Source organism: Triticum urartu, chromosome 5A, assembly GCF_056163025.1.
Source record: "Triticum urartu cultivar PI428250 chromosome 5A, HENAU_Tu73, whole genome shotgun sequence".
In the NCBI taxonomy this organism is placed as follows: Eukaryota; Viridiplantae; Streptophyta; class Magnoliopsida; order Poales; family Poaceae; genus Triticum; species Triticum urartu.
The window spans coordinates 516,505,749-516,523,167 of NC_141877.1; positions in this window are offsets into that span (position 1 = coordinate 516,505,749).

A 17,419-nucleotide genomic window follows, 5' to 3' on the forward strand; every position below is an offset into this window, starting at 1 on the left:
GTACGGGGGCCTTCTTCAACATCAACTCCGATCTCTATCATGATCATAGAGGAGTCATCCATGGAGCTCGAGGGCTCAACGTCAACATTGCTCTCGGGCGGCCGTGCTGTTTTTCTGGACAGCAGACTTGTGTCCGCCGCCACCGCCTCCTCAAGTGTCTTTTTAATGATCGCTTTGGTGGAATTGTGCGGAATTGAGTCTACAACAACCCTGGAAAATTTCGTCGAGTTCCTATGAAGGAATCTCTGGCAACCCACGATATACCGGAGCCCTGTCAAATCTGGGCGGGAATGTGGATGAGTTTAGGGCATGGTGTCCATCTTCTAGCTCGGACGTCCTTTGGAAGATCCAACCGTTGATTGGCTGCGGAATTCCTATATCTACCACCTCTCAAATTTTCATCTCGATCCGACCGTCCAAACTCCGGGAACCTTTCGATTAGTGCATCACTTTTCGGATCTATTTTCTGCGCGAAAACGAATCCGACCCGAGTTCGTCTTTTTTATAAACGGGATTTCGGACATCCCTTTTGAATGAAGTTTTGTATGGGGCATTGTGTTTTGTTTCTGAACAAATCCCACCAACTTTAAGATCTTTTGAACATGATCTTCAACATCATGCTGGTGTCAAACCACTCCGGCAATATTGCTCCACGGCTGCTGACCTGCGCTAGACACGTCGTCACTTTGTTGAGCCGAGCTCAACTTCTTCGGATCATCATCTCGGCAAGCCGAACAAGAGTCCGGCATCGTGAAGGATAAATCATCACCAACATCGTCGCCCCACGGATTACACGGAGCGGGCATACCGGCATCGCCGCACGGTTGCTTCATCAAGCCGGCATCGACCACGTCACGACCTGCATCGGCAGGGCCGCACTATTGCTTCTTCAAGCTGGTGTCCATCACGCCGACCTACTTTGACTCATCAGCTGACATCGAGGCCCCGTCACCTCGGCTAGACCAAGGACTTGGCTGTTTCTTCATCAACATACTCCGGTGACTTCGGCGTCACCAGCCGACCAGCTTCGTCACGTTAGCTGGACCGAGGGCTTCGCCTCGGCAAGCCAACCTTTGCCAGCATCACCGGGCCATCGCTTTATCGCCCATCAGGCAATGGGTGTGCGGATCGATTCCCGATTTTGGGAGTCGCTTTTCTTCGGAATGCTACAACAAATAAAGTAGGTGATATTAATCCTAACAATTTTTGCTTGTTGGGTTTATTTTTCTTAAGGAATTATTACTCTGGTTTGTTCCATCATCTATACATAGGTCTATCAAATGGCGGCCACATTAAAAACGGTCGCGTGGTGGTTCAGTCAGTTTCCGTACATTATTCGGCGAACGCCGCATCCGGAGCCCGGACCGCCCTACAAATTCAGGCTTTGTCACGCCTTCACTGCGTCACGCCGACGCCCTGCATCGACATTGACTTCGGCGCCAGGCCATATTTCTTTTATTACTCACTTTGCATAAATTATTTATTATGCAACATTTTTTTTATTATTATCATTACTATTATCTCCGGTTTGCACTATTTCTTGTGCACAGGAAAATGATCCGGGTTGGGCAGTATCGTCAACTCGGCGTACTAACATACCACGTCACCTCGGCTGGACGGGGGGCTTCGTCAACACTTCATTACCCCATGTCGGGGACTTCGGTATCACTCTGCCGGCCTGCATTGGCCGTGCTATGTCACCACTTCGGCGTGCCGAGCTCTTTGCTCCGCCACCTCGGGACCGGCTTGGGGGATGGAACCTTGTCCCGCATCAAGCTCGGACCACGTCGTCAATGCCGAACACATTAACCAGCTAAGTCACTTTCATGCTCAAAGTTTTAATTTTTAACTTGTGTTCAGTTTGACCAAGCATTATACTTTTTTGGAAAAAAGTTGCTTGTACAAAATTTCCTTGTCCAAACTTTGTTTGTGACACACATATTCAAATACCCCGTTTACTTGGGGGCTTCCTTTATGAAGCTTTTCCTCTTGCATATGATTATACTTGTACGGCTTCGTTCCTTATTCGTGTATTATGCCATAATATGCACCATATTGACTTAAGCAATTTGCAAGGTGGGTTGCCTGGCTCCTGTGCTTATCCCTACGTTCCCGATTGTTCGGCTAGGGAGTAAAGGGAGCACCTCTGCGATTGTCACTACCGGGTCCTCCGAGCTATGACCTCAGACTGGGTGAAGCCAAAAGCTAGCACTCTTATTGTTTTCAATCATGGTCGGCACACAACGGAACTCATGAGTACAAAAAATCTATTGCACAAGTCTCATAGCAATAATGAGCACCGAAGAAAGGTATCGGTGGGGGTACTATTTTCTTCGAAGATGCTTCTTACACTTCATCTGTAATATAGCATAAGTTCCCTAAGCGCGCTTTGTCTGTTACAGCCTTATGGCCCGATTGCCAGGTTATCGGAAACACTGTCGATATTCTCGACAAGTGGAGTACATAACACTTTTCGGTCCTTGACCGAAGAGGGAGAAGCCGACGGTCGGTTAAGACGCGTTTAAAGTTTGGTTGAACAAAGATATGATATAAGTACTTCGGTACATACAATCATTATACATAAAATTCTTTTACCCAAGTCACTTGGGGGCTCTCAAAATTTATATGAGCTATTTTATAGTAAATGTGTTTTCTTCTTGGTCGTTGCAAAGTCTTTTTCTATCGCTCCTTTTTCGACGTGAGTGTGTGGTCAATAGCCAGATAACCCATTTTCTCTCTAGTGATCGCTCAAGTTTAGTTTGCTAAACTGGTCTAACGAGAAGCACTCCGCCTTCGGGATAGGAGGCTGCAGCCAGAGGCTGACCCGCTTGAAGTCTTGAGATCGGATGTGTAATATTAATGCACGACAGAAGCACAATTTTTTCCCAATTTTCGGATTGGCACCGAACACTTGATCTTGTTCGGACGTCAAGTTTTTACTGACGTTTTTTGGTTTTCCAAGCTTATGGCACTTTTAAACTATTTGTGTGTTTCCAGCACAAGTCTCACAGTGCAATGCCGGACACCTTTATAGATTCGGCAAAAACATTCTCGAATCTCACTATATATGCATTGGTTTCGAATTGTGTCTTCGGTCAATAGTTGAGTTGCCCGGCTCCTGCGCTTGCCTCCTATGTTCCGCTTTGTTCGGCTAGGTGTGCAAAGGGAGAACCACTGCGATTGTGCTTCCAGCTCACATGGTTAAGCACCTCAGTGGAGAAAGCCGAAAACTGACAGTCACAATAATTGTAAACTGGTCAGCGATCCGATGACTATGTTAAATGACGGGTCATTCATAACAATGGCCGAAGTGTTTACAACTTGACCTCGACTGTCGCCGAACACTACCGGGGGCTATTAACTGGCCTCCCAAACTAAATCCTCGATATTTTGCTCTTACATTAGAGCTGAGGTTTCATGATCATGCTTAGCATGACATTTCTTATGTTAAAGAGTAATATAACATATCTCTCTACGTACCTCTGTTTATAAAACCGTATGGCCAGATTGCCTTATTTGTCGTAAATCTTTGCCCTCATAAAGGCTTTATAAAGTAGGACAAACACTCCTCGGCTACTGGCCGAGGAGGTGGAAGCTGATGGTCGGTCAACAAAGTGTTGTACAATGTGGATCCGAGCATTAATGACATAAAGTACTTGGATACATAGAGTCATTACACATAATTTGTGATTTTACTATGGATATCGATCCTTAATTCGGCCACCCGTGCCCGCATTAAGACTCGAGGGCTACTGGGCTTCGGGCTTATTATTTACAAATATTAAAGGGGCACATCGATCCCCTGATCTGGTGTTGCCACCCGACCATTGTCTCGGGGGCTACTGCATTGCATGTCCAATGCAGAAAATTTTATGTGCAATATAGTTTCCGAGGAGATTTTGATCCTCAGGTTGGTCGGCCGCACCCAACCTGAGTCTCGAGGACTGAGCACACCGCTTTTTGTGTCCCGAAGTATTCTGCCGAGCTAGGACTTGATCCTCAGGCCGATTTTGCAAATCAACCTGAGTCTCAGCGGCTACTGGGATCAGCGGTCTTACGTCATCCTTCAGGTGCATCTCGGGTTTTAGACCGATACACACCTTGTGGGCTACTGGCTGTATATCTCGGCAGAGAATAAATTGCACCAATAAAAATATTCACAAAAATTGGCCCACATTCGGGGTGGTGCACCACCTCGGAAGCAGTCCGGCATAAAGCTCGGGCGCTAGTGGCTCACTCCATAGAGGGCATTTACGGCATTAAGCTCGGCTAAACTCCTTCAAACTTTTTTGAACCAAGGTGATTTACGACACCTCGGATATAGTCCGGTGTTGGAGCTCGGATACATAGTCCAGCGTTGGAGCTCGGATACATAGTCCGGCGTTAAAGCTCGGATACATAGTCCGGCGTTGGAGCTCGGATACATTCTGGCGTTAGAGCTCGGATACATAGTCCGGCGTTGGAGCTCGGATACATTCCGGCGTTAGAGCTGGGAAGCGGTCTGGCGTTGGTGCTCGGCTGCAAAAGATACCTCGAATGCAGTCCGGTGTTGGAGCTCGGACGGAAGAGGACACTGCCTCCCGGGAACAGCTTCAAACCCGAGGCGTGGCATAAAAATAACAAGGCATTGATAAAGGCCGGAAACTTAAAGGGGCTCCTCGGATACCCAACGTGTAAACTCGTCGAATGCATTTCGGCGATCCTCAAGATCGAAGACGAGAAGATTTGTTGAACCAGCTTTCAAGACCGACAAGCGAAGATGAAGAACAGTTCGGAAGAATCGAGGAGCGTCTCTAACTTGAAGACCAGTTCAGGGGGCTACTGACGGTGTTCTGGACTAGGGGGTACTCAACACGTCATCTCCCGATCTGTTAGATTGGGTCGAGGACCCCATGGCCGTATACTCATGGGCCAGTTTGGACAGTTGTCGCATACATGGAAGATTCCACAAGACTTGGTGATCAAGACAAGGACTCCTCCCCACCAGCGTATTCGGCTAAGACTCTTGTTATCCTAGGCCTCTGGTGCATTATATAAACCGAGGCCAGGCTAGTCGATAGACAATATACAACAATCATACCATAGGCTAGCTTCTAGGGTTTAGCCTCTCTGATCTCGTGGTAGATCAACTCTTGTAATACTCATATCATCAAGAATAAATCAAGCAGGACGTAGGGTTTTACCTCCATCAAGAGGGCCCGAACCTGGGTAAAACATCGCGTCCCCTGCCTCCTGTTACCATCCACCTTAGACGCACAGTTCGGGACCCCCTACCCGAGATCCGCCGGTTTTGACACCGACAGCAGGCTTCCCGAACTAACCACGTAGAAGGTGGAGGCATTTTTAGCGGCTCACAGCGAGCCCGCGACAGTGACTTGGCAGCAGCAGAGGTAACTTTCCGGTGCAGACGAGGCTGCGAAAACGACAAGTCAGGGTGCTCCACAGCGAGTTTAACAGAGCGGCGCGGCAGGCGGCTTGGCGGGTCGCCGAGGCGGCGCGCAGGTTGCGGCAATGGCGGGGCAGCGAAGCGACTTGGCGCGGCCACGGGGTAGCCTAAGGTGTCTGACAGAGAGCGGGAATGAGTTGCCTCGGCAGATATTTGAAGGCAGCAATTTCCATTCCCTCCAATACTGACTTGGCATCATGCGATTTCCGATATGGACCTCTCCTGTCCTGCAATATGTGTACGTCTTCGAAGAGAGCAACGATGATAAGCTTCATTTTGTACTACTCCGTCCGTCCCTTCGATCGAATGACCGGTGTCTCGTTGTGTTTTAGAGCATGACGCAGGCTCGGACGGTGGGTCAGCGCGAGGGCGGCTCAACGCTTGACGACGGAGTGATGCGCTGATGACAGTGAGAGGCAGTGGTAGAGGCAGCTGCACAACGGCGGCGGTAGCGGCGAAGGTGACTCGGCAGAGGCCAGCACTACCCGTTCATGGAGACTGAACCCGTGACTTAAACCGCCTCCGGGTAATGGCAGCTTGGCAGGAGCCCGCAGCGAACGGTGGCCCGCAGCCCGGTGAGGAGGGCCAGATTTGAGGCAGCTTTGAGCAGAGGCCGGGGCGGCTCAACGGCCATGCCAGAGAGGCCTGGGGTGGAAGTGAGCGAGACGGCTCGGTGCGTGGTAGCAGAAAACGGCCCAGGACAGCAGCGGAGGCAGAGATGCCTTTGGAATTAGCTGACGACTTGGCGAGGCCGCGCAAACAGCAGCGAGGCAAGGAGCTGGGGGCGGGCCACGGCGGCCGGCCGGCTCGCCGTGGGAAACGGCTCAGCGCGGCGACGGCGGCCAATAGCGGGGCCGTGGAGATGGTGGCTTAACTCGGCGAAGGCGACCGTGGCCGGTGCGAGTCAACGGGGAGGCGAGCCTCGGCTATCCGAGGCATTTCAGACCCCTCGCGACACGTCAAGGGGAGAACGCGGCCTGACAAGACCGCGACGACAGAAACACGGGTGAGGCGACTCACATCTGGATCCGGGACGGCTCAGTAGATGGCGACGGCGGCTTAAGGCATCAAGCCAATTCGAGGTGCGGTGGCTGACTCGGCCACTGCGACGACGGTGGTCGAACCCGGGCGAGTCGATGTCGACCCCAGGCGACTTCTGTTTGGAGGCCTGGCGCATCGAGGCCCGGTGCAGAGGTGGACGCATAACACAACGCGATAGCGTGACGGTGATTTGGACGGGAGGCGAGGCGCGACGCCGGCTCGGACAAGAGGCAAGGTGTGATGGCGGTGGCGGTTCAACCGCGGTGGAGACTCGTGCGACGGCGACGGTGACTCGGATGACGGAGGCTCTGCTGCGAGCGATTCGTGAGCCGGCGTCGACTCGGACGACGGCGGCTCTGCCACGGGTGACTCATGAGCCGGCGATGGAGACTCGGATGACGGAGGCTCTGCCGCAGCGATTCGGAGGCGGTTTGTTGCACAGAGTGACGGCTCGGTGGCGCAGGGCCGGCTGCTCGGCGCTGTGGGGACGGCGCGAAGCGGCTATGTTAGCCGGTGGAACGGAATCCAAATCCACATCCGGGTCTTCCTTTTCCTTTTGGTAATCTACGCTGATTTGCCTTTTCGTGTGGTAATTCTGCCAGTACTACTCAAGGGAGATAACTTTGATAGATTGACTTTAACCCGGACTGCTATCCCCTGACTGCTTCGGCGACCCACGATAACAACAACGAAAGTTGACCTACTCCAGGTTGTAGTGGTCTTGAACAATCCACGCCCGGGTCGTGGTATTTTGCTATTCAAGCACAGGACACCGGCAACTCACTAGAATAAATGTTTTTCATGACTCGCATGACGGCCACTAATAGATATTGATTCGTCTCCAGTCTTGACGGATCGCCGGGTCATGTTCATCAACAACACAACGCGCAACTCTAATCTTCTCTTGAGCTCAAAATCTTCACAAATTGTAAATCCGTAACTAATGAACTTGATGCTGATGCAAATCCTTTCAAACTGGTTATTTTTCATCCTAAAAAATTACAAACTTCTCGATCCCTGGAAGAGATCCCTCCAATAACTCACCACCACTGTGCGCGGGCCCCACGGTGGGCGCCAACTATCGTGGAAACGTCACGGCCGATGTCCTAGTGTGAGGACTTAGTCATGAGGCCAACACATCTATGCGGTAGCTTGAAGGGGTTGATCGAAATCGAGAGACGCGACACACAAGACGAAGATTTAGACAGCTTCGAGCCCTGGGAAACATCATCCGGTAACCACCCTACATGCTGTTTGTGGCTAGGTCTCATTATCATCATGAGGGAGTCGCCGTAACTCCGGCTCTCCTAGTTGTGTCTAGACTTAATGATTATTCAACTTGTCCCTCTTAGGGTGCCCTGCCACTCCTTATATATGTTGAAGGGGCGGGTTACATGTAGAGTCCAATTCGGACTTAAGACTTAACTATTCTGTTTTCTCTCCATGGGCTTTCTTTAACGTTTTGGGCTTCTTAACTGTTAACCTACAATCTGGCTTACCATCTGGCTTAACTGTCCGGCTTAACTATCTGGTTTAACTGTCCAACTTAACTGTCGGACTTGACTGTCTGCTTAACCTTCTCGCTCATATGACCATGTCTGCCGGGTTACATGACTGTGTCTGCCGGGTTACCTGACTGTGTCTGCCGGGTTACATGACTGTGTCTGCCGGGTTACCTGACTGTGTCTGCCGGGTTACATGACTGTGTCTGCCGGGTTACATGACTGTGTCCGCCGGCTTACATGACTGTGTCCGCCGGCTTAACCTGCTTAACTGTTCCCGCTGGCTTAACCTCTGGTTTAAACAATCTGCCGGCTTACCAATGATATACCAAGTCCCAGCCGGGTCATATCTCCGGCCGGGTCATACCGCGGGGTATATCCTCGACAGGATCTATCGTGGAATCGTCACGGCAGATGTCCTAGTGTGAGGACTTAGTCGTGAGGCCAACGCATCTATGTGGTAGCTTGAGAGGGGTTGAGCGGAATCGAGAGACGCAACAGAAGACAAGGATTTAGACAACTTCGGGCCCCGGGAAACATCATCTGGTAACAACCCTACGTGTTGTTTGTGGCCAGCTCTTATTATCATCATGAGGGAGTCGTCGTAAACCGGCTCTCCCAGTTATCCCTAACCCTTAAGATTGTTTCTTCTTACTTGTCCCTCTTTGGGGAGCCCTGCCCCTCCTTATATAAGTTGAAGGGGCGGGTTACATATAGAGTCCAACTCGGACTTAAGACTTAACTATTATGACTTCTCTTCATGGGATTCTTAACATCTTGGGCTTCGTAACGTCTCGAGCTTCATAACCCCTGGCAACCCAGTTATCACTGTCTGCCGGGTTATAGCTGGTGTCGATTTATGATGGTCTGCCTGTTTATGACTGGTGCCGGTTTATGATGGTCTGCCGGTTTATGATTGTCTGCCGAGTTATCATCTGACTTAACTCCTGCCGGGTTATTATCTGACTTAACACCTGACTTAACTGTCTGCCGGTTTATCATCTGACTTAACACCTGACTTAACTATCAGCCGGTTTATCATCTGACTTAACACCTGACTTAATTGTCCGCTGGTTTATCATCTGCCGGTTTACCATCTGGGTTAACTGTCTGTCTTAACTGTCAGCCGGTTTACTAAGTCCCAGCCGGGTTATAACTCTGGCCGGATCATACTGCGGGGTATATCCCCGACATTAGCCCCCAGTTTAATTTGGATTTATCCATGTTAAACTGATTCTGATCATCCTTTAGTCCTTGCCATTTCCTCCTAGAAAATCCGGGTCAATAGGCCAGCTTCATAATCAATTTGCTGACATTGGTTTGTCATAGATAAATATTGTAAAGAACAATTCATTTGACTCAGCTCCCAATGCTTAACAAAAATATTGGTCCTTAAAATACTCATCTGATCTTCAGCCGGTTTAAGAAAGTAGAACTTGTCGGTTTAAGAATGTAGAACTTACCAGTTTAAGAATGTAGAACCTTGCCGGTTTATAAATATTGATATCACCGGGTCATAATTGTAGTTAACATCAGGCTTGAAAATATACCTCTTATATGCCTATCACTTGTAGCTCCCAAGTCTTAAGAAGGTAACGTAGTAACAGCTTAAGATTTGCTTCAATATAAATGTCACAAGCTTGAAGAAATCCAGATTGTTCATCTCAATCACCAGTTAGAACTGAGTATTCCACATATGTAGCCCCCAAGTGCCGGGTTTTCATGCTTGCAGCAACCCGGGACTTGTAACTTCCTGATGCTCATAAAAACTTCAACCAGCGTAGCCCCCAAGGGCCAGGTCATTATGCAAATAATGAGCAGGGACTTTGAAAATATGATCATGTAGATTTTAACAACAACATGTAGCCCCCAAGGGCCGGCTCAGTAAGATAATATTGAGCTAGGAGAATAACAATATATGATGTAAACCCCATCATGGGGCTTGAACCCACGTCCACAAGGTTGAGAGCTTTGTGTTTTACCAACTGACTAGTGGATCCTTCAATAATAGATGAAAATTTGTATACCTTGAATTGTTGACAGGAGCAATTGGTAGCCCCCAAGGGCCAGCTCATTACGATGTGATGAGTCGGGTCTTTAATAAGATGAGCAAACAATGACTTTGCATTAGCCCCCAAGTGTCATGATGCATGCTTGCAGCAACATGAGACTTGTGTATTTGATGTAATCCCAATTTAAATAATGTAGCCCCCAAGTGCCGGGTCGTAAGCCTGCAGCGACTCGGGACTATTCCTTCAATTGTAGAACAAATCATATCCATTGATAATATGATAGCCATTGCGCTAAAGCGACTTTGAAAACCTTAATCATAATACTGGTTATTGATAACCATAATAAAATCCAGCCGTGTTGGCTATTAAAGATTTTGAATAATATAACCTGGTTTGAAAACCAATTCCTGCCATATAAGCCGGTATATCCATGCATATATGATACATGCTATGATGATGTAGTGATGATGTATGATGTAATATATGATGATGTATATGTATTATCAAAAGGGTTTTAAGCTATGGTTCGGATACGACCAGAGCCCCCAAGTAGTCATAATTGTGGCATTGTGCCGATCAAGAGGTGTAGTTATGGTTCGAATACGACCAAGCCCCCAAATGGTTTCCCTAGTGCCCTTATGCCTATCAAGAGGTGTAACTATGGTTCGAACCCATAGCTCCCAAGTGATTTCCCTGGTGGCCTTATGCCTATCAAGAGGTGTAGCTATGGTTCGGATACGACCAAGCCCCCAAGTGATTTCCATGGTGCCCTTATGCTGATCAAGAGGGTATAAGCTATGGTTCGGATACGACCAGAGCCCCCAAGTGATTTCCCTGGTGGCTTTAAGCCCATCAAGAGGTGTGACTATGGTTCGAACATAGCCCCCAAGTGATATTGTGAGCTGTGCTCAGGGGATACCCATGTTTGAGCTGTGCTATGCAGCAGACTCTCTTTGGCCCCTTATGATAATATTGGCTTGATAGCCGGATTACCGAAATAACCAGAGCTGTGATCTTATGATAATATTGGCTTGATAGCCGGAATCAAGAGGGTAGTAACGCTATGTTCTCTTTGATGAATACACCTATGTTTGAACAGGAAGCCCCCAAATGATATTGTGAGCTGTGCTCAAGGGGTACCTATGTTTGAGTTGTGTTGTGCAACAAACTCTCTTTGGCCCCTTTTATTTTTTTGAGAGCTCGAACTTGCGAGAGATTATTCTTTTGAACCGGAAATTCTTCAACCGGCTGCTGAGAGCTTCAAAGCTTTGTGGGAGATAGCTTTCCCTTGAGCTGGATTTTAAACCGGAATCCTTCTTTTTAAGCCGAAAATTGACGGCTTGATATGTTAAGCTGGAATTTATCCGCCATGGAGCTTAATGATTACTTCAGCGAAGCTGAGATTAATCTCGGGTGAGTTAGAGTAGTTTGGGCCGCAGGGCAGCGTCTTGCGCACGTCCATTGAGCAGGTTTGTAGGAATGGGTGCGATCCTGATATGCCGATATGGATTGGTCTGCAAGGGCAGCAACTTGGGTGCTTCTATTGAGTGGCACGACAAGGACAAATTTCCATGATATAACGTCATTTGAAAATAAATAATTGCCCTGCATACAAAAAAGATACAGACCAAAGTAATTGTTTCTTTGACGAAAACAATATTGGGCTAATAAAATAGACGGATATCATCTGATTCTTTTTTATGACGGATCATCTGTCCGTAGATAATTTTTCAGTACTGTTACTGAATTCCCTTTGATTCATATATTTATCCAAAGCATATTTGTGTTGATGCTGCCAATCTTCTTTTTCATTTGATCTCCAGGTGGATCGTAGCAGTACTAACTGATTTTGCTTCCCTGCATGTGCATGGGAGTCAAACATACATCCGGTTTGACCCTTCTCTCCTTTTATCATGAGCTTGGTGTAGTAAACGACCCGCAACGCTTTCCTGGTCATGGGCTGTTTCCCTCTTCTTCTTCCTCTTTTTTTTCCGCTACAGTATCCTTTCATTTCCTTCTTTCCGGGTAGAGCAATCACAGGGGAAGCAAAGGTTCCTACCTTGGCGTCCATGCCCGTAAATTGAGCAAAGTCTTTTGTTCCTTGTTAGTGTCCATGCCCGTAAATCGCCACCGGGTCACGGGTCAATTCAATCAGCCGGTTCACAGCTATCGGGGAAGGAGCAGAGCTAGAGGCTGGCGCACGCGGGCAGGTCGCGACAGAAACGAACCCCACCCGGCGCTTTATGACAGCGAACTGCAGTGAGTGCGGCAGCAGAGTCAACCCGGGCGACGTCGGCGGAGTCAACGGGTGCCAGCGGAGACGGGGCCGTGGTGGTCTTGGCGATTCACAGCAGCGGCCGAATCTGCCCGCGAGGTAGCGCGGACGGTTTAGAAGCGGCACCGGCGTGGATTGAATACCGGTGTTCTTCTGGTGAAGAGCGTCTCGGCGAAGGTATGCGACGGACGGACTAAGAACGGCCGCGGCTCGTGGCAATTAGGCCGGTTTATCCCGGCAGCGGGGGCAGCTCGTTCGTGGCGGTTTGAAGACCGAGCCACGGTAATGGATGTAGACAGCTGTGGCTTGGAGCAAGACAAGACGCGCAGGGGCGCCGAGTTACGGCGGAGACATGGCCGGCTTAAGGCAGCGGCGACTTGGAACAGAGGCGACCCGTGCTGCACAGGAAGCGATGGTGAGGCCAGGGCGGCTCACTGTCCGCGTAGCAATGGGTAGAAGACGGGCATGGCCGGTGACAAGCGCGGACGGCAAGCGACGATTCAAGGCCGGCCGATGCAGTGGCGCAGGTGGTGGTGGCGGCGACTCAGCACAAGACTGGCGGTCTAAGCATGCGCGGGCGTGGCCACAGCGGGGCGAAATGACCCGACGGGGCAAACCACGGCAGTCGGCTGGCCGCAGGTCAGCAGAGCAGGGGCCAGCTCGCGAGTCGACATCGGCGGAATCAAGGCGAGGACCGCGACAGTTTAGGCGAGGACCACGGCGGTTTAGGCGAGGATCACGGCGGTTTAGGCGAGGATCACGGCCAGGTCGTTGCGGGAGTGGCCAGACCCGGCGTGCGGGAGCCGGATGGTAGATGGGCGCAGGGGCTGTGCGGGCTGCCCGCGCGGACAGAAGCGCAGCAGAGCAGATCAACGATGGCGGTTTAATGGAAACGGTGACTCACGGTGGATGTGACAGAGACCTGCCGAACAAACCGGCGATTCGATCGGCACGTTCTGCGGGAGGCGACTTGGATTGAGACCGGCTCTAATCCGGGCCGCATCAACGACAGTTTATTGGCGATTTCAAAGCAAGGCGGCGGTCTTCGCACAGAGCTGCAGGCCATCGCAACGGGGGTGAAGACGGAGGCGATGGAGCCCGGCGTCTTAGCACGGGGCGGTTCAGCGTGTGACGGGCGATTCAAAGCTCTGGCGGAGGTGAAAACCAGCGGGTTGGAACAGCCAAAGCGGCTCAACAGGCCGCAACCAAGACAAAGACGACCGGCGGCGACTGATGGAGGCGCAGAGTCCGGGTTCAACCACCCGTCCGTTTTGGTCGTTGTATACAGTGGTTCGAGCCCGAGCGAGGCGAGGACGTGGCGCTCGAGGTCAGTGGCGGAGGCAGAGGCGAAGCCAGCTTGGCACGGAGGCAGAGGGCTCCTCGGCCCCACAGGGCCGGTGACGCGGCAGAAGTGCGACGGCCGTTTGCAAGGACGGCACCAGACGGCTCGTCGGCCCCACAGGGCCGGTGACGCGGCAGAAGTGCGACGGCCGTTTGCAAGGACGGCACCAGACGGCTCGTCGGCCCCACAGGGCCGGTGACGCGGCAGAAGTGCGACGGCCGTTTGCAAGGACGGCACCAGACGGCTCGTCGGCCCCACAGGGCCGGTGACGCGGCAGAAGTGCGCCGGCCGTTCCGAGCAAACAGCTCGGATTCTGGGCCGAGGCGAGGCACAGACCGCGGAGGAGTCCGGTTTACTGATCTCTTCATTTTCGGGTCGTAGTTGCGTTGACTAGTCTTCGTTTCCAGGTCGTAGTATTAGCACATGAACACAAGCCTCCACATCGCTAATTTCAATCGCTTCGGTGATCTGTTCGAGGTAGCAACATAGTAGCCTCGCAGTTTTCCTTGATTAGTACTTGTCCCCTCTGTCCTTGACCCAGCAGATCATCTATGGAATATGTAGCTTCGGTCAGGCGCACGTGAAACTGAGTAGGTACGCGTAAACAGCGACTAGCAGACCAAGCAAATTTAACTCAAAACAAATTCCACTCAGTCTTGGATTAAATTGCAGAAAATCTTGAAACTTCGTAGGCGGCGCAACAGCGACATTTGGTTGCTGTCAGATTAAACGGATCCCAGACGCCACCCCAACTCTTGATCTCAATCTCGTGCCTGATGTTTTCAAACTTTTAACCATGACTATGATCACAACTCAATGAATTTTCCCGGCTCTTTCTTCATCCAACGAATTGCAATCTTCTCGATCCTTGAAATAGATCCCTTCAGGAACTCATCACCACCGTGCACTGGCCCCACGGTGGACGCCAACTGTCGTGGAATCGTCACGGCAGATGTCCTAGTGTGAGGACTTAGTCGTGAGGCTAACGCATCTATGTGGTAACTTGAAAGGGGTTGAGCGGAATCGAGAGACGCAACACAAGACAAGGATTTAGACAGCTTCAGGCCCCGGGAAACATCATCCGGTAACAACCCTACGTGCTGTTTGTGGCTAGCTCTTATTATCATCACGAGGGAGTCGCCGTAAACCAACTCTCCCAGTTATCCCTAACCCTTAAGATTGCAAAATAAACAGAAACTAGTTAAGGGCGAGGTGAAGATGAGTGTTGGAAGTGATTCCAAGGTTGATAAGATCACCATCGCACACTCCCTTTACCTTCGAGATTAGTGTTGAACCTAAAATAAATGTTATTTGGTGTTTGTGTTAAGCATGAATATGATTGGATCATGTTTATTGCAATACGGTTATTCATTTAAGTCAAAGAATAATTGTTTTTCTGTTTACATGAATAAAACCTTCTATGGTCATACACTTAATATAAATGGTTTATTGAATCTCGATCGTAGTGATACACATATTCATAATATTGATGCCAAAAGATACAAAGTTGATGATGATAGTGCAACATACTTGTGGCACTGCCGTTCATGTCATATTGGTGTAAAGCGCATGAAGAAACTCCATGTGGATGGACTTTTGGAATCACTTGATGCTTGCGAACCATGCTTCATGGGCAAGATGACTAAGACTCTGTTCTCCGGAACAATGGAGCGAGCCACTGACTTATTGGAAATAATACATACCGATGTATGCGGTCCAATGAGTGTTGAGGCTCACGGTGGGTATCATTGTTTTTTGACCTTCACAAATGATTTGAGCAGATATGTGTATATCTACTTGATGAAACACAAGTCTGAAACACTTAAAAAGTTCAAAGATTTTCAGAGTGAAGTAGAGAATCATCGTAACAAGAAAATAAAGTTTCTACGATCTGATCGCGGAGGTGAATATTTGAGTTAAGATTTTGGCCTTCAATTAAAACAATGTGGAATAGTTTCATAAACTCATGCCACCTAGAACACCACAGCATAATGGTGTGTCCGAACGTCATAATCGTACTTTATTAAATATGGTGCGATCTATGATGTCTCTTACCGGTTTACCACTATCGTTTTGGGGTTATGCATTAGAGACAGCTGCATTCGCGTTAAATAGGGCACCATCTAAATCTGTTGAGACGACACCGTATGAACTGTGGTTTAGTAAGAAACCTAAGTTGTCGTTTCTTGAAGTTTGGGGTTGCGATGCTTATGTGAAAAAGTTTCAATCTGATAAGCATGAACCCAAATCGAAGAAATGCGTCTTCATAGAATACCCAAAAGAATCTGTTGGGTACACCTTCTATCACAGATCCGAAGGCAAGACATTTGTTGCTAAGAATGGATCCTTTCTAGAGAAGGAGTTTCTCTCGAAAGAAATGAGTGGGAGGAAAGTAGAACTTGATGAGGTAACCGTACATGCTCCCTTATTGAAAAGTAGTACATCACAGAAATCAGTTCCGGTGATTCCTACACCAATTAGTGAGGAAGCTAATGATAATGATTATGAAACTTCAGACCAAGTTACTACGAAACCTCATAGGTCAACCAGAGTAAGATCCGCACCAGAGTAGTACGGTAATCCTGTTCTGGAGGTCATGTTACTTGACCATGACGAACCTACGAACTATGAGGAAGCGATGATGAGCCCAGATTCCGTGAAATGGCTTGAGGCCATGAAATCTGAGATGGGATCCATGTATGAGAACAAAGTGTGGACTTTGGTGGACTTGCCCAATGATCGGCAAGCCATAGAGAATAAATGGATCTTCGAGAGGAAGACGGACGCTGATAGTGGTGTTACTATCTACAAAGCTCGAATTGTCGCAAAAATATTTTCGACAAGTTCAAGGTGTTGACTACAAATGAGATTTTCTCACTTGTATCGATGCTTAAAAGTCTGTCCGAATCATGTTAGCAATTGCCGCATTTTATGAAATCTGGCAAATGGATGTCAAAACTACATTCCTTAATGGATTTATTAAAGAAGAGTTGTATATGATGCAACCAGAAGGTTTTGTCGATCCTAAAGATGCTAACAAAGTGTGCAAACTCCAGCGATCCATCTATGGACTGGTGCAAGCATCTCGGAGTTGGAATATACGCTTTGATAAGTTGATCAAAGCATATGGTTTTATACAGACTTGCGGTGAAGCCTGTATTTACAAGAAAGTGAGTGGGAGCACTACAACCTTTCTGATAAGTATATGTGAATGACATATTGTTGATCGGAAATGATGTAGAATTTTCTAGAAAGCATAAACGAGTGTTTGAAAGGAGTTTTTCAAAGAAAGACCTCAGTGAAGCTGCTTACATATTGAGCATCAAGATCTATAGAGATAAATCAAGATGCTTGATAAGATTTTTCAATAAGTACATACCTTGACAAGATTTCGAAGTAGTTCAAAATGGAACAGTCAAAGAAGGAGTTTTTGCCTGTGTTGAAAGGTGTGAAGTTGAGTAAGACTCAAAGCCTATCCATGGCAGAAGATAGAGAGAGAATGAAAGTCATTCCCTATGCCTCAGCCATAGGTTCTATAAAGTATGCCATGTTGTGTACCGGACTTATTGTATACCCTACCCTGAGTTTGGCAAGGGAGTACAATAGTGGTCTAGGAGTAGATCACTAGACAGCGGTCAAAATTATCCTTAGTGGAATAAGGAAATATTTCTCGATTATGGAGGTGATAAAGAGTTCGTCGTAAAGAGTTACGTCGATGCAAGCTTTGACACCGATCTGGATGACTCTAAGTCACAATCCGGATACATATTAAAAGTGGGAGCAATTAGCTAGAGTAGTTCC